Source organism: Lissotriton vulgaris, chromosome 2_1 (genome assembly GCF_964263255.1).
Source record: "Lissotriton vulgaris chromosome 2_1, aLisVul1.2, whole genome shotgun sequence".
NCBI classification, from domain to species: Eukaryota; Metazoa; Chordata; class Amphibia; order Caudata; family Salamandridae; genus Lissotriton; species Lissotriton vulgaris.
Window position 1 is genome coordinate 157,148,587 of NC_141687.1, and position 23,917 is coordinate 157,172,503.

Sequence of the window (23,917 nt, forward strand, 5' to 3'; positions counted from 1 at the left end):
ACCCTTCTAGAGGGACACGACATGTATGTAACTGTGAACCCCGGTTAAAGTTAACTCAAGCCTCAGCATCACAAAATGGATGCTGCCACCACAGACACAAGTCTGACCCCCTGCAGCTGGGAGTCCTTCCAGCGAGGGGAGCTTGGACAAAGGGTTTCCTGTCAGGGGCGGTGCTAGCACCATCCCAGACAGGGTTTTGTGTATCCTGGGTAGGCAGGGCTTTACAGGAAGGTGACTGCAAGTGGCACCCCGGTGCTCACTACGCATCTGCCGGCTAGAACCAGTTCCAGGCGCACACCAGCCCCTGGCCTGGGGAAAGTCCGGCATGGGAGAGGGGTGTAACCACCCCCCTTCCTGGTCCCACCCCTAGGGCAGGACCTAGTCGCGTACCCACCCCTTTCTTTAGGATAAAGGCAGGAGCGGGGACCCTTCCAAATTAGATCATCTTTGAATCAAGAAACTACTTTCCACGAAAGGAACTCTCGACTCTTCTCAAGATTTCTCCCTTGTGACTAAGGAGTAGTCACCCTGCACCCGCAGGCACCATCAAGAACTCTGCGGTTTGCTGCACGTCCTTCCTCCGGAATCCGACTGACCAGCTCGACGAGACCCGGCTTCCCTGGCACCTCTGACCTCTACAGCTAAGCTGAAAACCGTAGGTGCGACGAGACCTCGAGGGACCGGCCATCATCAGAGCTGCACGACTTCTATCCAGCACGACCGCCGAGGGATCCTCTGGTGAGTGCTTTGGGGTCCGAGAAGCCCCGACCCTGAGCAGCTCCAGCACCGAAGTCCAGCCCCCCAGCATCCACGAGATCTGCGTGGGGCCCTTCTGCTCGTTGCTGCTCACCGCGTTGTCTGGCTACTAGCCTGCTGGCTTGTGGCTTCCCGACGACGCCCGACGACATCACCACTGCTGGTCTGGTTGCTCCAGACTGGCTCTTGCTCCCGTCCAAAAGAGGAGCACCCCGGACCCTCCTGGTCCACTCCAGACGCCATTTTGGGTCCACCGCGTGGGCTTGAATTTGCCAAGACTTGTTGCCCCAATCCTGGGTCCAGCGACGTCAACAGCATCAACCATCGTGGGACAGCTCGCACCTCCATCCTGGTCGCCGACAACGCCTCCTGGTCCGTGAGACTGCAGAGCCCAGCGTCGCCCACTCACCTGGTCGAGGTGACTACCATCCAGTGCCATCCTGGTGCCCATCTGATCACTGGCTAGTGATTAAGAACTTGGTCCCCTCTGCTTTCAGGTGTCATCCATCTTCGATCCAGGCTTGGATCACTTCGAACAATCTTCACTGGTCGCCTGCCAGCAACTCTTTCTTCAGGCTCCTGGTTCGTCAACGAGGATTCCCGACGTCTTTTCAGACCTATGCAGCCGCAGCCCCTGGGCTAGGTAACTTCGGCATTTCGGTCCCCCAGCATAGCCTCACTATCCAAGGGTCCAGATCCACTGTCCTTTTCGACCTACCTTATCGGGTTCGCCCGAGAACACTAACTTTGCTTTTACTAGCTCCCATAGACTTTGTCCCGCATCCCGCGTGAGAGTGCACACTCTGCACCAGAGTCCCCTAGGCCTCCTACTAGTAATCTGAAGGTTCAGTAACGTAGTCCTAGCGATTCCAAAGCCTATTAGTCCAGTACTTACCTGCTAGTAATTTCGCATTCCACTTCCATAGTATATGGTTTTCCATGCCCCTCGGGCGTTTGTGTAAATTTTGCAACTTAAAGTATTTTCGTAAGAGTTTTGTTGTGTGCTTAGTACCCTGTCCTCATAAAGAGTACAGGGCTGTTGTGATCTAAATAAATACACTGTTTATTTTCATAACACTTGTGTGGTGTCCTTTCACTTGGTGTTCAAGGGGTATATGTGATGGTATAACAGCTGGCTTAACACGCCCTCTAGAGTTTAGCCCGAAGACTGCTCTTGTCCATGCTACTAGGATAGCTGGTCTATCGGTTGACTTACAACCAATCACCATAAGGGTTGTTTGGACTGATACATAGTGATCACTAGAATAGTAAACACTGAATATCAGGCCAACTTCTCACATCTGCCTCCCCCAGTTCAGATCCGAGGCCACCGAAGTCATCTGCGGCGTACCACAAGGATCATCGCTCAGCCCCACGCTGTTCAACATCTACATGAGCCCCCTCGCGGCCATCGCACGCCAACACAACCTCAACATCATCTCCTACGCTGATGACACCCAGCTGATCCTCTCCCTCACCAACGACCCCGCCACCGCCAGGACCAACCTACACGAGTGGATGATGAATAGCCGCCTAAAACTGAACTCAGATAAGACGGAAGTCCTCATCCTGGGATCATCACCCTCCGCCTGGGACGACTCCAGTGGCCCTCCCGCACTGGGCAGCGCACCCGAACCAACGGACCACGCACGCAACCTGGACTTCATCCTGGACTCCTCCCTCTCGATGACCAGACAAGTCAATGCCGTATCCTCTTCATGCTTGAACATCCTACGCATGCTACGTAAGATCTTCCGGTGGATCCCCACCGAAACCAGGAAGACGGTCACCATAGGCCCTCGTCACCAGCCGACTGGACTACGGGAACTCCCTCTATGCCGGTACCACAGCCAAACTTCAGAAAAGACTCCAGCGCATTCAGAACGCCTCAGCACGACTCATCCTGGACATCCCCGACACAGCCACATCTCCGGACACCTGAGAGACCTGCACTGGCTCCCTGTAAGCAAGAGAATCACGTTCCGACTCCTCACCCATGCACACAAAGCTCTGCACAACCAAGGCCTCAGATACCTCAACGACCGCCTGACCTTCTACACTCCCACCCGCCAGCTATGATCGACCAGCCACGCCTTCGCCGCCGTTCTCCGCATCCGAAGAGCCACAACGGGAGGAAGATCCTTCTCCTACCTGGCTGCCAAGATGTGGAACTCCCTCCCCATCCACCTCCGCCTGACCCAAGACCACCTCTCCTTCAGGAAGCAACTCAAGACCTGGCTGTTCGAGCAGTAGCGGACCCCCCTCCCCCGAGCGCCTTGAGAACCTCCGGGTGAGTAGCGCGCTATACAAATGCTGTGATTGATTGATTGATTGATTGACTAATTACACAAGGTTGAAAATAGAAGCAATTGAATTTTTTTCGCTAAATTCGTCTCAAGGCGTTCTTTGAAGGCAAAGAATATGAAGGAAGTGGTGAATATTCTGGTTTAGCAAACAAATCAAAGTTTGTACCACCTGCACATAGTATTCCCAAACAAATGAGGGCTTTTGAACAGGTAGTGCTTTCATCTATTGGCCAATTGGAGAAACAAAAAACTATCTAAAAAGGAATATAACACCTCAACAACAACAAGCCATATGTGATTTAAAAAGTGATGATTCAGTAGTCATAAAGCCAGGCGATAAGGGTGGGGCCTTGGTACTATGGGCCAAGAACATGTACCTAACTGAGGGTAGAAGTCAAGTCCATAATCAAGAAGGGTATCGTCAAATCCAGGGGAATCCTAGACGACAAATACAGGAACGAATGACAGAAATATTGATAGAAGGATCTGAGCATGGTTTCCTTGGCCCGAAGAAATTTGTTTTTCTTTTAAAGAAACATCCACATACCCCTGTTATCTACTTTCTGCCAAAGATCTATAAACAACTTAAAGAACCACCAGGAAGACTAATCGTCTCTGGGTGTAACTGCATAATGGAGCCCATTTCAAAATATGTAGATATCTTTTTAATACCATTCCTAGAAGATGTCCCCTCCTATCTAGGAGACACAACAGATTTCATCATCAAGGTAGAGGGCCAACAGTTTGATTGCCAATTGCATTGGATGATTTCATTTGACGTCATCAGTCTTTATACACAGATACCGCAGGATGAGGCCTTGCAAGTGATAGAATTTTACTTGGAAAATAGATTGAGACCATACAGAGTTCCAACAGACTTTGTTCTATGGTTGGCAGAAATAGCTTTAAAAAATAACTATTTCAAATCTGAGGAATCATTTTATATGCAAGCAAAGGGCACCGCGATGGGGTGTCCCTTCACACCAGAAATGGCGGTGCTCTATATTGCCCAATATGAAGACAAATGTATCTTTAACAATCCGTTTGAAAGAAGTATTCTACAATGGTCTCGATATAAAGATGAAATCTGGTGTTTGTGGAAAGGTACAAAAGAAGATTTGGACATGTTCCATGGATGGCTGAACAGCAGGCATGAACATATCAATCACTAAGAGTAAGACCAGTCTGACCTTCCTGGAAGTTGAAGTTGTACCACGTGATGAAGAATTGACGACTTTGTCACATCGAAAAGCCACTGACATGAATACAATCCTACACCACAGCAGTTCGCACAATCGAAATCTGAAGGATAATCTCCCTTATGGCCAGCTACTACGGATACATAGAATCTGTTCAAGAAGAGAAGATTTTAATATACATGAGTCCATATTCTGCCAACAGATGATCGAAAGAGGGTATTCCCAAAAATTACTCAAACATGCTACCAAAAGAGCCTGGTTCACACCGCATGAAGCACTTCTTAAAAAAAAAAGTGAAATAACCGCTTGAGAGACTGGTGTGTCTGTCCACCTATGTCTCTGATACTTATAAGTTTTGGCAAATTATTCTCAAGAACTGGCATTTGCAACAAGATTTGGATTGTCCTTTCCCGAGACAGCTGTTTGCAATGAAGAAGAATATCTCCGTAGGGCAACAAATCATTACAGCTGATATGTCATCGAATCTCCCCAAGAGTGATTTAAGAGCCCACTGGAAAATGCAACCTGTATTTTGCCACCACAAGTGTGGTAATTTCTCTGTGTGTGAATTGACTATAGAAGGTACTGAATTCGGCCACACCACCATTAAATGGAAACACATAGAATTTACGAACTGTAAAACAAAAAACGTGATCTACGCTGTAATTTTTCCTTTTTTAAAGATCTATATCGGCAAAACAAATCAACAAATAAATCAACGGCCTATTCAGCACCGTTCGAGAATAAAAAAGAAAGTGCTAAATGTGCCTATGGTTTCCCATTATATTGAAAAAAATCATGGTGAAAAGGATCTAAGATGGACTGTTTTAACAGGAGTTGTGCTAAATGTAAGAGGAGGTGACCTGGATGAACTGCTCCTCCAAAAAGAAGCGTATCTTATTCTAAAATGTAATTGTACGGTCTCTGGCCTGAATGAGATGACGGAACTATCACGAACGTGAAACATGCCAATGATAAAGATTTAAGAACCATGTTGTGATGTTACTTCTCATTTTTGGACTTGGGTGTGTCCGGTCCCTGCATTACGCAATTTAGAATGTCACGGTGTTCTAATGGCGACAGTTGGTGTTTGGCTGGCGCAAGGTAACACGTGTCATCACTACAAACCACAATGCCCATAATCCATCAGGGCGACCCACTGTTGATAACTGCGAGCAAACAGGAAGTCTCTACGGCTGCAGAGACATGAACGATCACGCAGCATACGGGAGAGCAATGAAGGTTCCAGGCAAGGATACATGCCTCAAAAGTGAGATAATCACACCATGTTGCAGTGCATCAGCTGCTTTAACAATGTATCCTGGGCAGAAGTTGGCCTGGTATATGGTGTTCACTATTCTAGTGATCACCTTGCACCAGTCCAAACACCCCTTATGGTGATGGTTGTAAGTCAACCTTATAGACCATCTATCCTAGTGGTAGCGTGGACAGAACAGTCTTAGGCTAAAAGATTCTTGAGGGCGTGTAAAGCCAGCTGTTTTACCATATGTAATCCCTTGAATATCAAATATATATGTATTTATTTCTAACACACTCCACTGAACTCTTTATGAGGTCAGAGGCCAAAGCACATAACAAGACACTTAGTTATTATACGTTAAGTTGCACAATTTACGATTAGGCCCTAGGAGCGAAGCAAACCATATATTAAGAAAGTGGTATAAGTACCACGTCACGAGAAAAGGAAAGGCCTAGGGCCTAGCGAATCGCTGGGGCTACACTATCTCAACAATAGGTTAGAAGTAGGAGGCCCACAGGCGGCGCGTGCTGTGTCTTTACACACATGCGGGATTCAATGCAAAGTCAATCGGAACTTAGAAGTTAGATATAGAAGGTTTTAGGACCCTTCCGGTTGAGCTAGGAGGAAACAACTAGAGACTTAGACACTTGGATAGTCAATACCCTTGGGAGCACCGAAGTACTTGCGTTACCTCACCACGTACGGCGGGTGCATAGGTGTGAAGATGTGTCGGGTTTCGTCGTTGAGTCCTATGGAGACCTGGAGAGTAGATGCTGCAGGCGACCAGGAGGAAGATGTCCGGGTGATGCCTGGGGATGTCGCACCTCCCCAGGTAGGAAACCTATTGTCCAAACCTCAGTGACTGGAAGGACTCCCAGCAGCAGGAGGTCAGACTTGTGTTGGTGGCAGCAGCATCCATTTTGTGACGCTGGGGCTCTGGTTAACTTCAACCGGGATAGTCAGCAATAACATGTATTCTCCCTCTAGAAGGGGGGAATGCTACTCCCATTGCCAGAATTGGCGAGGGGGTAGTATTCCAAAGCGTATGACACCTTACACAACATGTTTGGATAAAGCCAAACCAAAGTTAGCATTTAACCGCGAGGATTATAAGATATGTAACACTTACAACGCAACTTTTACGTCGTAATGCTGTTACAACGCAGCTATTACAACGCAGGATCCATTACATCGGATGCCATTACAACGCATGGCATTACATAGCAGATGGTATTACAACGCATACCATTACATCGTAAGTATATAATTTTTTTTAATTTTATTTAATATTATATAATTGATTTAATTATTATTAATTATAAATAAAAATATTTATTTATGTTTTTAAATATTATAAATTAAATATATTAATGTAAGTAATTTTGGGGTACATGGGTGTTTTTAAGTTTTAGGGAAGGGTTTGCGTTTTGGGGTACAGGGGTGTTTTTAGGTTTTAGGGCAGGGTTTGCGTTTTGGGGTACAGGGGTGTTTTTAGGTTTTAGGGTAGGGTTTGGGTTTTGGGGTACAGGGGTGTTTTTAGGTTTTAGGGCAGGGTTTGGGTTTTGGGGTACAGGGGTGTTTTTAGGTTTTAGGGTAGGGTTTGGGTTTTGGGGTACAGGGGTGTTTTTAGGTTTTAGGGCAGGGTTTGGGTTTTGGGGTACAGGGGTGTTTTTAGGTTTTAGGGCAGGGTTTGGGTTTTGGGGTACAGGGGTGTTTTTAGGTTTTAGGGCAGGGTTTGGGTTTTGGGGTACAGGGGTGTTTTTAGGTTTTAGGGCAGGGTTTGGGTTTTGGGGTACAGGGGTGTTTTTAGGTTTTAGGGCAGGGTTTGGGTTTTGAGGTACAGGGGTGTTTTTAGGTTTTAGGGTAGGGTTTGGGTTTTGGGGTACAGGGGTATTGTAGCGTTCAGGGGTAGGTTTGTGTTTTGGGATAATTAAATTATATTTACCATTTTTAAATTAATTAAAATATATTTAATAAATTAAATTAATTTTATTACATTAATTACATTTTTAAATTAAATTAATTAAATTAAATAAATTATTTCAATTAATTTAATTTATTTTCAATTATAAAAATATGTACATTAAATTAATTTCATTATTTTAATTAAATTAAATTATTTCCTTTTTTATTAAAATTACATTTATTAAATAGATATTATTTTATTAAATTAAATTAATGGCTATTTCAAAATGTATTTTAATTAAATTAATTAAATTAAATTAATTAAATTAACTTAATAACATTTTTTTAAAAAAGGTATACTTACCTATACTTACGATGTAATGGTATGCGTTGTAATAGCATCTGCTATGTAATGCCATGCGTTGTAATGGCATCCGATGTAATGGATCCTGCGTTGTAAAAATTCCGTTGTAACGGAATGCGTTGTAAAAATCCGCGTTGTACTGACACCAATCCGGATTATAATGCACTAAATATTATATGGCATGGCGATATCATAGAACAGCTATATGGACATGGCTCAGAAAGCTGCAGACAGGCTCAGCTCATGCTAGAGCACCATCTCACACATAACCAAGCACTCTGCCTCCAGGATTGTTAAGGCCTGCCATAGGAGTGACTTATAGGTTACTATGTGTCTACAGATAAATAGGTATAGAAATACTACACCTAAGCAAGGGGTGATTACACGACCTTGCCACAGCTGAGTGATCAGCCAGTTGTGTCTATTTGATTGGTCAGCCAGGGGTGGCATAATACATGCTGCAGCCGCTGGTAGGCCTTGGTTACACCTATGCCATGAGTACCTATGGTACACTTCTGCAGGGGCTGACAAGGTGAACCAATTCCCAACTGTGGATGTAACTAGAGTACATGGTGTAAATTTAGAGAGAGTGCATCTGTGCTGTGGGTCCGATTAGCAGGCTCACAGCCATTTCTAAGTCGAAAACCAGTAAAGCAAAGCAAAAAGTCGGGGTGACCATAGGAAGCAGACCCTACTCTCCTACACAACCCCCCCCCCAAACTTAGGAACATTAGACTAACCTTGACCAGTTGTGTCTTCATGTTCTAAGTGGAAATATCGGTAGAGTCCATCTGCTTTTGCATGGCCAGTCCCAGGTCTATGTTCCACTGTAAAGTCCATCCCCTGTAGTTAAATGGACCACCTAAGAACTTTGGGATTTTCACCCTTTAACTGATTTAGCCATAGGAGGGGCTTCTGGTCGGTCTGAATCTTGAAGTGAGTGCCACAAGTATGGCCTCAGCTTCTTCAGGGCCCAAAAGACAGCAAAGGCCTCCCTCTCGATAGCTGACCAACGTTTCTCTCTAGGGGTCAGCCTTTTGCTTATGAAAGCAATGGGCTGGTCTTGACCATCTTTATTCAGTTGTGAAAGTACAGCTCCCACACCCAACTCAGAAGCATCTGTTTGGACTATCAACTCTTTGGAGTAATCTGGACTTTTCAGAATAGGTGCAGTACACATGGCCTGCTTCAGGTCATCAAATGCCTTTTGACAGCTAATTGTCCACTTAACTTTCTTTGGCATCTTTTTGGAAGTTAAATCATTCAGTGGTGTCACAATGGACCCATAGTTTTTAACAAACTTCCTGTAGTACCCAGACAGGCCCAAGAAAGCTCTGACCTGTGTCTGGGTGGTTGGAGGAGTCCAGTCTTTGATGGTCTGGATCTTGCTCTCCAGTGGTTGAACCTGACCCCCACTTACCAGGTGGCCCAGGTACACAACCTTGCTCTGCCCTATATGGCACTATGTGGCCTTGATAGTGAGGCCTGCCTTTTGCAGGGCCTCTAAAACATTCCTCAGGTGGACCAGGTGATCCTCACAGGTGGAGCTAAAGACAGCAATATCATCTAGATAAGCTGCACAATAGTCATCCAGTCCTGTGAGAACTTGATTCACCAGCCTTTGGAAAGTGACAGGTGCATTCTTCAAACCAAAGGGCATTACCACAAATTGATATAGTCCTCCTGGGGTTGAAAATGCTGTCTTGGCTTTTGCATCCTCAGCTAATCTGATTTGCCAGTAGCCTGCTGTCAGGTCAAATGTGCTCAAGAACTTGGCAGAAGCCAATCTATCAATGAGCTCATCTGCCCTGGGGATGGGATGGGCATCTGTCCTAGTGACAGCATTGAGACCTCGGTAGTCCACGCAAAACCTCATCTCTCTCTTACCATCTTGGGTGTGAGGTTTTGGCACCAGGACTACTGGTCAGGCCCAAGGGCTCTTTGAGGGCCCAATAACTCCAAGCTCCAACATCTTTTGGACCTCTGTCCTGATACAGTCCCTGACATGGTCAGGTTGCCTGTAGATTTTACTCTTGACAGGCAGACTGTCACCAGTGTCCACCTCATGGGTGCACCAGCTTGTCTGACTTGGGGTCAGGGAAACAGATGTCTGAAGGACTGAAGCACTTGTCTGCAGTCCTGTTGCTGATGTTCAGAGAGGCTGTCAGCAAAGACTACACCGTCTACTGAACCATCATCAGGGTTCTGAGTAATCAGGTCTGGGAGAGGTTCACTCTCTTCCTCCTGCCCCTCATCCGTAGCCATGAGCAAGCCCATGTCTGCCCTGTCGACATATGCTTTGAGTCTGTTGACATGAAGCACCCTGTGGGGCCTTCTGGGAGTACCAAGGTCCACCAAGTAGGTGACTTCTCCCTTCTGTTCAACTATAGTATGGGGTCCAGACCATTTCTCCTGGAGTGCTGCTGGGGCCACTGGCTCCAGCAGCCACACTTTCTGTCCTGGCTGGTACACAGTCAGTACAGCCTTTTGGTCATGCCAAGCTTTATGGAGTTCTTGGCTAGCCTCAAGGTTTTTAGAAGCCTTCTTCATATACTCAGCCATCCTGGAGCGGAGACCAAGTACATAGTCCACTATGTCATGCTTAGGCTTTTTGAGAGGTAACTCCCATCCTTCCTTCACAAGACATAGAGGTCCCCTTACAGGATGCCCAAATAAAATCTCAAAAGGGCTGTAGCCAACCCCCTTTTGTGGGACCTCTCTGTAAGCAAACATAAGGCAGAGTAAAATGGAGAAACCTTGATGGGGAGAAAATGATGTCTTTCCTAGAACAGTCTCCTTCAATAAAGGAGCAGGGCGCCAATATTGATGCCCTTTGTGGACACCTCCACCATAAATTGGGGAGAGCCATTGAGCTGGTGGCACCCCTTCGTAGGGTGAAGAAGGTGGATAGGGGTGCTGGGGCCCCTTGGTATAATGACTCCCTACGTGACATGAAACGTGGGGTAAGGAGGAAAGAACGTGCATGGCGGAAAGAGTATGACGCCACTGCCAAGAAAGACTATATGTCTTCCCTGGCGACCTACAAATTAGCCATCCAAACCAGGAAGGCGGCTTTTTTTGAGGAAAGAATAGTTGCAGCTAGGAATCCACAGAAGGAAATCTTTCGGGTTCTGACTGAGCTCAGGACAAACAAAGAGCAAAGCACTGAGTTCACCCAGCAGGATTGTCAGAGGTTCCAGGATTTCTTTGTGAGCAAGATTTCCGATATTCTGGGAGAAATCGCTGCAACTATACCCCTCGATTGTCCTTGCCCACCTGACTACATTGTTCCGCCGGATCTCATTCCGTTAGCTGAGTTCCCCTCAATTGTAAAGCAGGAATTATTTACGATCACGGACCGAGTCAAATCTGGTTCACTGGTGGATCCATGCCCGCCTGAAGTATTCAAGTTGGCACTACCAGGCATCGAGGAAGAAGTCTTGCACTTACTGAACACTTCTCTCTACACAGGACAGGTTCCTCTAGCTTTTAAAGAGGCTCGCCTGATTCCTCTACTAAAAAAACCTGGATCGGACACAAAGTGTTTAAAGAACTTCCGTCCCATTTCCCAGTTGCCTTTTTTGGCTAAGGTGATTGAGCAGCATGTGTTGGTATCGCTCTTAAAACATCTAGAGAGCAACAACCTGCTGGAGGCCAATCAGGCAGGGTTCCGTGCTAACCATAGCACGGAACTAGTCATGCTATCAATTCTGGATGAATTGAGGAGTCGGGCTGATATAAAAACACCGAGCGCCCTGGTACTACTAGATCTCTCCGCGGCCTTTGATACCGTGTGTCATGAACAACTTTTGTCGCGGTTGAGGTCTTTTGGTATCAGGGGCACAGCTCTGGCATGGCTCGCATCATTCCTGCAGGGTAGGACACAAAGAGTACAGCTTGGGGACCTGCTTTCCACCTCCGCGCCCATCACTTGCGGGGTCCCACAGGGCTCTGCCTTGTCACCCCTACTCTTCAACATCTATCTGCAGCCATTAATTGCACTCCTGAATAGGATGGACTGCCTAGTATATAACTACGCCGACGACACCCAGATAATCATCCGGCTGGATGAAGGTCCAGGAGCGTCTACCAGGCTGCAGGATATACTTAAAGCCACGGTTAATTGGATGTCCAAAAACTCCTTAAAAATTAACCCGGACAAGACGGAAGTGTTGCCCATTTCCATCACGGGCAACCCCTGGAACGAGAAATTCTGGCCTGTAGAGCTGGGTGTACCACCGAAACCGGCGACCGCAGTTAAAAGTTTGGGCCTGTACGTGGATGAAAAACTCTCCATGGAAAAACAAGTCACTACGGTAGTGGGCACCTGTATTGGCTTGTTGCGACAACTGAGAAAAATTTCTGCACTACTTTCTTTTTCCACCCTGAAACATGTGGTTTCAGCTATAATCCTGGCTAGGCTGGATTATGGAAACTCTCTGTATATAGGGCTACCCCAGCGGCTGCTGGATAAGTTACAGGGGGTTATGAATGACGCAGCCAGGCTGATTTACAAGAAACCCAGGACGGCCCACTCGTCCCCTCTGATGCAGGAGCTACATTGGCTCCCGATTCGGCAGAGAGTTGTATTCAAAGGACTGTGTATTGTACACAAGGCGCTGTACGGAATGCACCAAGATATCTGAAATCCCGCCTATCTCTATATACGCCGAGCAGGACTTTGCGCTCATCAGATGCTACTCTCTTATCCCAATCCCGGTTTAAATTGGCCACGGTGGGGGGACGTGCTTTTTCTAAAACACTCCCAGCTCTGTGGAACAAACTGGCCCCAGAACTAAGGAAGGAATGTAATTTGTTAGCCTTTAGAAAAAAGTTAAAAAACTGTTTTGTTCAAGCAAGCATGGAGCAGCCACTAGGTGCACTGCTAAGATCAAGTAAAATGCCAAGCCCCACTATGTAACCGGGACAATCAGCGCTTAGAGACCCCGGTGGTTATAACGCGCTATACAAATTAAATAAATAAATAAATAAATAAATAAAATGATGTCCCATCTTCACCTCAGCTTTTCTGGTAAACCTTTTATCATCCCTTTGAGGGTCTTGTTGAATCTCTCCACAAGCCCATTGCACTGTGGGTGATAGGAGGTGGTGAACTTATAGTTGACACCACACTCCTTCCACATTGCAGTCAAATAACCTGACATGAAGTTTGCACCTCTGTCAGAAACAACCTCCTTTGGAAACCCTACTCTGGAGAAAACTCCAAGTAGGGCCCTTTCCACAACAGGAGCTGTTGTGGTCCTCAGCGGAATAGCCTATGGATACCTGGTGGCATGATCCACTACCACCAATATGCATCTATGCCCAGATGCTGTTTGAGGGTCCATTGGTCCTACAATGTCTATCCCCACTCTTTCAAAGGGTAGCCCCACCACAGGTAGTGGTATGAGGGGGGCCTTTGTTGTGCCACCTGATTTGCCACTGGCTTGGCAGGTAACACAGGAGCGACAAAACTCCTTGGTATCTTCCGACATGTGGGGCCAGTGAAAGTGAGGGACAAGCATGTCCCAAGTCTTGTTCTGGCCCAGGTGTCCTGCTAAGGGAATATCATGGGTCATGGTAAGAAGGAAGCCCCTAAATTGCAGAGTTATGACCAATCTCCTGAAAGCACCAGGCTTGGGGTCTCTAGCCTCTGAATAAAGGAGCCCATCATCCCAATACACTTTATGGGTACCTTGAGCATTCCCAGCAGCCTCAGCAGCAGCCTACTGTCTGACGGGTTCAATAGAGGAACAGTCTAATTGTGCCTGCCTCAGATCTGCCCTTGAAGGTCCCCCTGTCCCAAAAACTCAACCTGGTCAGGCTCAAGCTCTTCTAGGACAGTTCCTTCTTGGATCTCAGAATCATCCTCCTGGGAGGGCTGATCCTCAACCTGAGGCAGAGGGGAAGGCACTGCCTTAACCCTACTGCTCTTTCTCTTGGGTGGTGTCTGGTCCATTGTTCCAGGATCCAGCACCTGTTCAAGTAAGCACATTTTGGCTTTTGACCTGGTCACAGCAAGGACATGCTGATATTCCCAGCATTTCTGCATGGGTCCTATACTCCACCTCAGACCAAACTGAGGTTTCAAGATCATTACCTAACAGACACTCTACAGGAAGGTCTGAACTCACAACAACTCTTTTGAGGCCAGTTACCCCTCCCTAGGAGAAATTAACAACTGCCACACTATGGAGGTAGTGGCATTGCTAGCGTTGGTCACTAGGTAATGCTCATCTATTATGATCTGTTCAGGGTCCACAAAGTTAGGTGTCACCATGGTGACACTGGCACAAGTGTCCCTGTAGGCCTGAGCCATCTTATCATTAATCAAAGGCGTCTGCCTGTGGGAGCTCAGATTACTGGGACTTACATTAGAGGACATTACTATGTCCCCATCACAGACAAGAACAGCCTGAGTTGGTATTCTGACTAGGCCAGAATCCATCTCAGTTCCCAGGGTCAACCCTACTACACCCTTTTGCTGAGAACCACCATTAACATCTGGACTAGGGGGAACAGTTGCCTTAGGGGCAATGGTGGTTGGTGTTGTGCCCTTCTTGGTGCACTCACTAAACCAGTGAGAGACTGACTTACAGTATCCAAACCAGGGCTTCTTTGGGCCTTCTTGTTTCTGTTTGTTCTTTTTGGAGCCACCCTCCCCCTGTGCCTTTTCGGGGCCAGGTGAAGACTTCTGGTCTTTTGGTTTCTGCTCATTACCCTTCTGGTCCCTTCTGGTCTGCTTTTTTCTGATCACCCCCTGGTTCTGGTTGTTCTGCTTAATCCTGGTTCAGACCCACTTGTCTGCCTTCTTTCCCAATCCTTGGGGAGAGGTCAGATCAGAGTCAATCAGGTGCTGATGCAGTAACTGTTTTTGACAATTATTGAGTATTTTCTCTCTCATTATCAAATTATACAATCCTGTATAGTCCTTAACTTGACATCCCAATAACCAGCCTTCCAGAGCCTTAGTGGCACAATCAACAAAATCAGTCCAGTCCTGAGTCTGTGTCTTCTGGGTATCTCTGAACATCAACCTATATTGTTCAGTGGTTAGGCCAAACCCATCAATCAGAGCACTCTTCAGGGCAGAGTAGTTGTTAGCATCCCCATCACTAACTGTGAGGAGCTTATCTCTACCTTTTTCTGAAAAGGAGAGCCATAAGATTGTTGCCCACTGACTTTGGGGTACCTGCTGCACTTTGCAGGCCCTCTCCAAAGCAGTTATCCATTTGTGGATGCCATCCCCTTCTTTGTAGGGGGGCACAATCTTGCTTAGGTTTCTATTATCATAGGACCTATCTTTATCCTTAGGAATATTGCTGCCACCAGTGGGTTCTAACCCACTCTCTCTGTGCTCTCTAGCACGAGCAAGCTTCTCTTTGGCCAAGGCAACTTCAAGTTCTTGCCTCTCAATCCGTAGAGTAGCCTCTCTCATTCTGGCCTCATGTTCCCTTCTCTGAGGACAGGTCATCTCTCTCTGAGCAGGGCCATGAGAGCCATGTGAAGCATCAGATTGGCGAGATTCCCTGGAGTGGTATCTTCCTCTCTTCTGCCTCTGGTTAAGCCCACATGGGGGTCTGTATGGGGGCTGCCCAAACTGACTCCCATGTATGCTTAGGTTAGCCTGGCTAAGTCTTCTGACTGGGAGCTGGCTGTCTACCTCATGGTAAGAATCTTCCTCATCCTCCTCCTCTGGGACTACAGTATCAGGGGTATCATCTGTGGAGGACAGGACTTCATCTGCACTACCTGAAGCACCTAAACTAGGTGTCGGATGAGCATCATACTCTTCTAAGAGCTCAATCAGGAACCTTGGGGGTAGGGTTTGAACTCTGTTTTAGCCTTCTAGAAGTACACAGTTGTCTCAATTCTTGGAAGGCTAAGGCTTCATATCTTGAGGCAGTCCCTACAGGATCTACCTCTGCAGGCAGAGATCCACTGGGGTTCGCTGTCTGAGACATGGTCTAGTGAGGTGTGGTGTTGCACCTACCTACACTATTTGTTTTCCTGCTAGAACCTCTCTCGGAGCTGTAGTCAGGGTATGCTAGGCCCTTTGCTCTACAACAGCTAAGTTCAGTAGAACTTAAGTATACAAAGACTTGTTTTTAAATGTACCTACAGGTACCTATGTGATCTTTCAAATGATATCTCAAGATTACAAGTGGTAAAACAACAGCAAGCTCTAATCCCAACCGCTGCACACCAATGGGAGAAGTTGGCCTGGTATAGTGGAGAAGTGTGGCTCACTTGTTAGAAGCGGCAGACCCTGAAGCAGAGATCAGGCCCAGGACCAGGGTTCAATTCCCGACGTGGCAGGGTCTTGGGCTCAATGTCCGCGGACTCGATAATTCTCGCCTCGGCGCCTACTCTAATCATGGTTCCCACGCTGCAACTCCTGGCAATAGCTTGCTTAATCTCCACAACGGCTCCAACAACGCTGGGATGCCTGGCTTCACCTGAAGGGGCATCTCACAGGGAGAGCCAGGAAGGGTTCCACAGCGTTATACAGCGCCGGGACGCCCCGTTGCTGGGGCAGCTGTGCGCTTTACAAGTATACTACATTTACATTTACACATTTACATATGGTGTTCACTATTCTAGTGATCACCTTGCACCAGTCCAAACAACCCTTATGGTGATGGTTGTAAGTCAACCTTATAGACCAGCTATCCTAGTGGTAGCGTGGACAGAACAGTCTTAGGCTAAAAGACTCTTGAGGGCGTGTAAAGCCGGCTGTTTTACCATATGTAACCCCTAGAATATCAAATGAAAGGACACCACACAGGATATATATAAAATATATATGTTGAAAACTGTTGAAAACATGGCTTTCCAGCTAGGTCTTGCCTTTCGCAGGATCTCTCTCCTTTTACTCTGGGATTGTCCGCATGCGCCATGAGACTCCCTCACGGGATGTGATATGTTCTGCGCAATACAAATTTCCAGACTAGACTAGACTAGACTATTTATTTCTAACACACTCCTCTGAACTCTTTATATTGTCGAAATGTCATCCGCAGGAAAATAATTAATCTAGACATTCCTGCAAACGCTACTCGAGAATAGTTTACTTGAAAGGGGAGACGCCACCCTTTATGATTCAGCACACATTTATTTATTTTTATCCACTAGATCTCATCTGCACAATATGTCAGACTAGAAAGTCAGAAGCCCTAATGAGAGCCCCACGAGTTTCACTAAGACTTGAAGCGTGTCGAAATAAGGTTCCAGGCAAGGATACACGCCTCAAAAGAAAATAATTAATCTGGATAATCCTGCAAACGCTACTCCAGAATAGCTCACATGAAAGGGGAGATACCGCCCTATGATTCAGCATCCCACTGAAAATGAAGTAACCCTTGTCAAACCCTAAAACTGGTGCACAACAAGCTGTAGCTATCAGATCTCATCAGCACAATAAGTCAGACTAGAACGTCAGAAACCCTGATGAGAGCCCCACGAGTTTCAATGGGACTTGTAACCCATCAGCACTTTTTGGTGATTTATGCACTTTTTTGATAAATAGCAAAATCTTAAAGGGTTGTTATAAATTTGAAAAACTGTGTTATGAGATTTGCACCTTCTGTGGTTTACACTGTTTTTGTACAAATGTTAAACGTAAAGGAACTATTGTAAAAACAGTGTGTAAAGAGAATGGTGCATTATTGTATGTTTTATATGTTACACATTTTGTGTCACAGCATTATTGTCTGTGTATTGGTATAATTATGTTTATTTGTGTAGAAATGAATAGTGTTTCCTTTATATTCAGACGCTTATGAAATAATCCAAAAGTAGTTCTGAAATGCAAAAGAAAAGGTTAAATAAATAACCAAATCCAAGGGGATTCAAACGTTGGTTATTGTAGTGTGTCTGTTCAAATTAAATAGCAGTACCACGAAGAAGTAGCCAGGTTTTTTTCCGACTTTCTACTCAATGTTAATGTTAATATTAATGTTATCATGTCTTATAAAGCGCGAGGGCTGCCCCAGCGAAGGGGTGCCCCGGCGGTGTATTAAAAAGGCCCTACCTCGCTACGGTCCTTGGGCCTAAACTCTCTTTAGATAATTGCTTTTTCAATCAACAGCAGAATAAATTGAACTACATCCTCTACCCTGGCCCATTCAACTTGCCATCTCTGTTCTCTACTAGATAAAAATGCTGACCACACCGGAGCATAAGCCAAGTGTGTAGAACCTGCCAAAGAGTCTACCACCAATTGAAGCGTCCTCTGTCACCTACTGTCCAAAGCTCTTCCCCCAGCCGCATCCGACAATATTTGGGATTCCCATTCCACCTCTTTCAATGCCATCAATGGCACTCCATTGCATGCATCTGGAAAAGATCGCCACATCCTCAAAACCTCCCTGACACAAGCTGATAACCTCACAAGGTGATGGGGCGGCAGGAAACCAGATAGTGACATTCCTAGACTTCTACAAAATCTCCTCCCAGCTCTCACCACCCTGCAGGCAAAATTAAAATGCCCTAGGAGCACCTGGACCTCCTTCACCGTTGTCAACCAAGCATCCAAGAGCAAATGCATGGTAAGTTTTTTGTCCTTCACTAAGTGGGCTTTCATGGCCCCGGAATCAATTTCAATACCGAAGAATGACAGCACTGTACTGGGTCCCACTGTCTATTTCAGTACCAAAAGTGCCCCCAGGTCTCCCACGAATGCCTGAAAACTTGCCAGCAGCCACTGGCATTCCATGGAACCTGGGTTACGCACAAAAAAAGAAATCACCCAGATAGAGTGTAACATGCTCATGACCTGTACACCAAGAGACCAGCCATTGTAGGAATGTACTTAAACACTCAGAGCACGAGATATTGAACATCCCATTAGAAGAGACTTATCAACGTACCATTAGCCCTCAAATTGGATGCCCAAAAGCTGAAAATTGTCAGGGCGTATCAGCAAAAAGCAGAAAGCTGACTTGATGTTGCTCTTAGCCATTACATCCCCCTGTCCCACTCTTTCCACCAGGGATAGAGCCACGTCTACTGCTGAATAGGACAGTGATACCTGTTCCTCTGGGATAAGGTCATTAACCAAAGTTCCTTCTGGCTATGATAAGTGCTGAATCAACGTGAACTGGCCTTTCTCTTTAATGGGAACCACCCCAATAAGGGACACAATCAAGTGCTCCATAGGCCAACCATCAAAAGGGCCCACTATCCGGCCCTCCTGTATCTCCTTCAACTTGTCTCTCACCATCTGTTTGTGTGCATGTACCGATTTTAAGGTCTGTGCCCACCGACGCCTCGTGTTATATTCGTATCTCAGTTTGAACAACCGAGTGTACCCGTCCAGCAATAACCCAGCATCATCATAGCATGTAGACCAAATTCCAATCTCTCCAGGTTAAGTGGTGTACAGGCCTTTCCCTCCAGGTTCTTCTGCCCCCCTGTGCAGCCCGAAAACCTGTTGACTGATCCTACTGCGGTGTCCGGTAGACCCTTGCTATATCTGCCACCGGCTTGTGGAAGAACCTGTCTGTTCACCCACCTCATGGAGGTGTATGAGGGTATGTCTGCTGGCACATTTTGAGCATTTGTGCCGGAATTTGCATTAGTCTCGGATGCAGAGACCTTTATTGAAATCCCAGCAGGCTCCCGCCTGGCCACTCTGTCCTTTACCGGATGTCCCGCCCTTGAAAGGGCCAATATATGATAGGTAACCCAAAGGCCCTGAAAACCGTTTTACCAAACTTTGCTGGCCCCATCATGTGTGCCAAAAGTCAATGTCAAGCTCTCTCCATGGACATCAGGATCAAAAGCCAAACAAGCACGAAACTCATCATCATATTGGGCCCGAACGCATCCTCTGTAATTGAAATGCGCTTTCCTGATAACATCCATATATTTGAAAAGCGCTCCCAACTTCTCAGAGTACTTCTCAGAGTAGCTACTGGCATAAATGAGAAAGGCAGCCGTGCAGTTTTCTATAGCCAACGGCACCTTCAACCATTGGACAGCTCATATGCTTCCTCTTTTGAGCCGGCTTCGACTCGCAGCTCTCTATGCAACAGCTTCAGTGTCTCCATGTACTCCACTTTCCATATCATTTATTTATTTGCCAGCATTAGATGAGCCCCCAACTACATGGACACCCGCATGTAAGGCAATTTCCTAATCTTTAATTGCTTTCTTTCGGGGCCCATGACCTTTTCTTATGATTTCCCAGAGGTCTTTGTCTAACCTTCAGCTTTCTCTCCCCACCTCCACCCCAATCCTGTCTGAAACCTTGGTTGCATCCCAGGTGGGCCTCCCCGCCCTCCTGAGGCTCCTTCACCCCAGTAGATTCTATTTTGGTGGCGTTTGCCCTACCGAACATTTCCTTACTTGGTGTCAATACCAGTGCCAGCTCCAGAGCCCGCAAACCACCAGCGGTCCTTGTACTGCAACACCGCTCCCCACATTCCGGGACCAAGCCACTGAACTCAGAAAGACACTAGAAAAAGGCTCATTAGGATTCCCCCCAACGCTTGCCCCCCGTTGCTACCACTGCGACTCTTCACAGTGGTGGCATCCTCATCCTGCAATTCACCTTCCTCCTCGCTGTCCTACTCATAGTCCAACATTGGAACATCGCATACTGCATTATCACCAGCTCGCTGGGCGTCCTTAAGCACCCGCCACTGTGCCACGAGATTAGATTGAACCACCGCTTATTGATTTCTGTAATGTTGAGGGGCCATACCTTGTCCTCCCAGTCTCTCCACCGATGTGGGACGATGCCTCCTGTGTGTCTTGCTGCCAGAGGTTGCACCAAACCCTCCCTCTGGTTGCACCGGCGAGGCGACTCCAGAGCTTCTTGTGGCAGTAATTGTGCCTTCCACCGCCACTGTCCACCTGGCCAGATGGGGCCTTGCCATCTCTTCGCCTCGGGCCATGGAGCCGCACAGAGCTCTCCCCAATCTGCCATGTCAGCCAAATGCTCTCCCTGCAAGAAAGAAAACAGACCCGGTGTGCTGTTAACACCCCGCTGACTCGCCTATACATTCCTTGTCTCCGCCAACTACCCAGTTACTCTCCCTGTCTGGATGGGTATCCGCCTGACAGCCGTTGTAACCCTGACCTGCTCTGCATCCGCGCCCCTTGCTGAAACCCACTGATCTCCAACATAACTTATCACCCCATGTAGCCCCCAACTGCTACCTGCTCTAGTATATACCCTCATTGGGGGGTCTCCTTTCCCCGCCCTCCGACCAACACTTGACTCAGTCATCCTGCTTATCCACGGACTCCCCTGCCTGACCTTTTTCCTCTTTGCTCCATTCCAGCATGGCTGCTCCCAATGCAGAAGCCGGGCCCTTAATGGACTCTTGCAGCGGAGCCCCTGCCATCCCTTCCTCTTCTCTGGATGTGGCAAGGTCTATACTGCGCACCGCTTCCACGGTGTCACCCCCTATTAAACCCTCCTGTTCCCAGTGCCGACATACCATCTAAACTACTCCACGCAGTAAGTGACATTTGAAAGTATCCCTAAGCTCACTAAGCGCTCGGATAGCAAAAACGCTAAGGACCTAGTACCAACCACTGTATCACCAAGACAAACTGGTGGCTGGTCACCTAAAATGTCTACCTATATATTCCTTGGGCTAAAAAATAGACCAATAGAGCCCAATCCGCCAGCCGTCTATGGATTGCTCCATTCCTCAATAATTCCAAGGGCAGACCTCCCTGTGGTCGGCTGCCTCCTCCCCCCAACCCCATTCACACAGTTTTGCTGCTTATGTAATACACATCGGAGCAAACAGATTGTTTTACTATTTATGCTCCATTTATAATAGAAGACAGTACATACACATTTCCCACAAAATTGTTTTTTTATTTTACTTTTTTAAAGTGGTAAGACCTGACCTAGGGCCTGACTTAGAGTTTGGCTGACGGGTTGCTCTGTGACAAAATGGCGCATATCCTGTCGCCCTTACTACCGCGCATTCTATCCAATGGCACTCGTACTAAGGCAGATGGGATATCCGCTATTTTGTCAGGGGGTAACCCGTCAGCTGAACTCTACATCAGGATCTTACTTCAGTTTCTTAATCTACAAAATTATGGACTCCTTAGGTAAACTCTGTTCAGCAAAACATTTACTACACCAGCAGCTGAAACGGTGCAAAGGACACTTGCTCCATTTTTGCAAAGGGGAAAAGAGTATGTAAAATGGCCCAGCTAACCTAATAGTCCACGAAGACTCTGGAACACCTTTCATTGGTGACACTTTATCTTTATGGCCTTTATTGTTTTGTCTAAAATGTTGGCTGACCCTTAATCACCAGTTGTTAAGTGAAGTGCTTTCACAAGATCACGCGCTCAATGTCCCCTGGCTTAAATATTTAAAGAGATGTTTTACCGAATTGGGGCGCCCGGACCTGTTTTTTAAACCGAGTACAATTGTGAAGGCTGATGTAGAACTTGTCAAAAGAAGTTTTTCCACAATGAAAAGTTTGGAACGCGAAGAAATGGAATTGAGAAAACCAAGTATACAATCATTTGTTAAACTTAAAACTACCCCCCTAATGGAGCCTTACTTATCATGGCCTATAACAAGTCATGATTCAGAAAAGGTGGTGGTGATGAACAGAGTGTCTGAATTAAGCAGACCACTCTTTCCCAGTCCAAAGATCAGGGCTTAATCCATCACCGTTTTTTAGCTCACTGCACCATCCCAGCTCAGAACTTGGCTATATGCAAATTAGTCTGACCCTGGCCCAGTGCATCATGGGAACAGGGCAGACCAAACTACCAAGCCAATTCTTATACTGGGAAGGAAACAAGCTTCCGGGGACCGGTTTCTGGCATTTCAGCCGTCTTCGGCCCGGCTTGCTTGAATCCTGATGGTGCAATGAGCTAGGGACTCACATCTGAGTATACCCTTCCACGCTTATGGTGGACATAAATGATTCAGAAAAGGGGGTGGTGATGACCAGAGTGTCTGAATTAAGCAGACCACTCTTACCCAGTCCAAAGATCAGGGCTTGATCCATCACCGTTTTTTAGCTCACTGCACCATCCCAGCTCAGAACTTGGCTATATGCAAATTAGTCTGACCCTGGCCCAGTGCATCATGGGAACAGGGCAGACCAAACTACCAAGACAATTCTTATACTGGGAAGGAAACAAGCTTCCGGGGACCGGTTTCTGGCATTTCAGCCGTCTTCGGCCCGGCTTGCTTGAATCCTGATGGTGCAATGAGCTAGGGACTCACATCTGAGTATACCCTTCCACGCTTATGGTGGACAAAAATGATTCAGAAAAGGGGGTGGTGATGAACAGAGTGTCTGAATTAAGTAGACCACTCTTACCTAGTCCAAAGATCAGGGCTTGATCCATCACCGTTTTTTAGCTCACTGCACCATCCCAGCTCAGAACTTGGCTATATGCAAATTAGTCTGACCCTCTTTTAGCTGAATTTTAATATTGTATTTTATGAATTTGAAATGAATTGTATAACACCTTTGGGGAATTTGCATATGTATTTATTTTATCAAATTTTATCTGGATATTATAATATTGCTTTTATGGTTTTTAATATAAAAACCGAATAAAGTATTTGAAATGAAATGAAAATGGTCTAATGTAGGACTTATGTTATAACGAATAATGGCTCATGGGATTGTCTGATTTGCAAAAAGGTTCTGCAGGGCTGATCAAGGCCCTTCTAACTCGGACATTTGTATAAAATGAGCAGAGTGGTAACTGCAAAACCTATGAGACTTTCTTTTGGGGTTAGAGTTTATCGAAATACTAATTGTTTTAGCATGCCTCCGTCTCCCTGGACATGGACGTAAGAACATCCCTTTCGCCACTACCCTTCCACCGCGATTGCTTGTCACAATGCATTTTTTCCACTTGTTGCAGTGCTCATTCCACTGCACATCACCACCTGCCTATGACACAGCAAGTGCTTGTGTCCTTCTGTGAACTTCCACATACATTCCTTCCGCCCACCCCACCTGAAAGGGGTTTCCATTCGCGGAACGTCTGTGGGTCTCCTACTTTCCAAGTGATTCAATTAAAAAAAAAAATTGTATACGCCATGCAAATCCTTCGACACCTCTTTCTACAGCCAGTTTCCAAGAGGTACATAGAGAAGCTACAGACTACCATC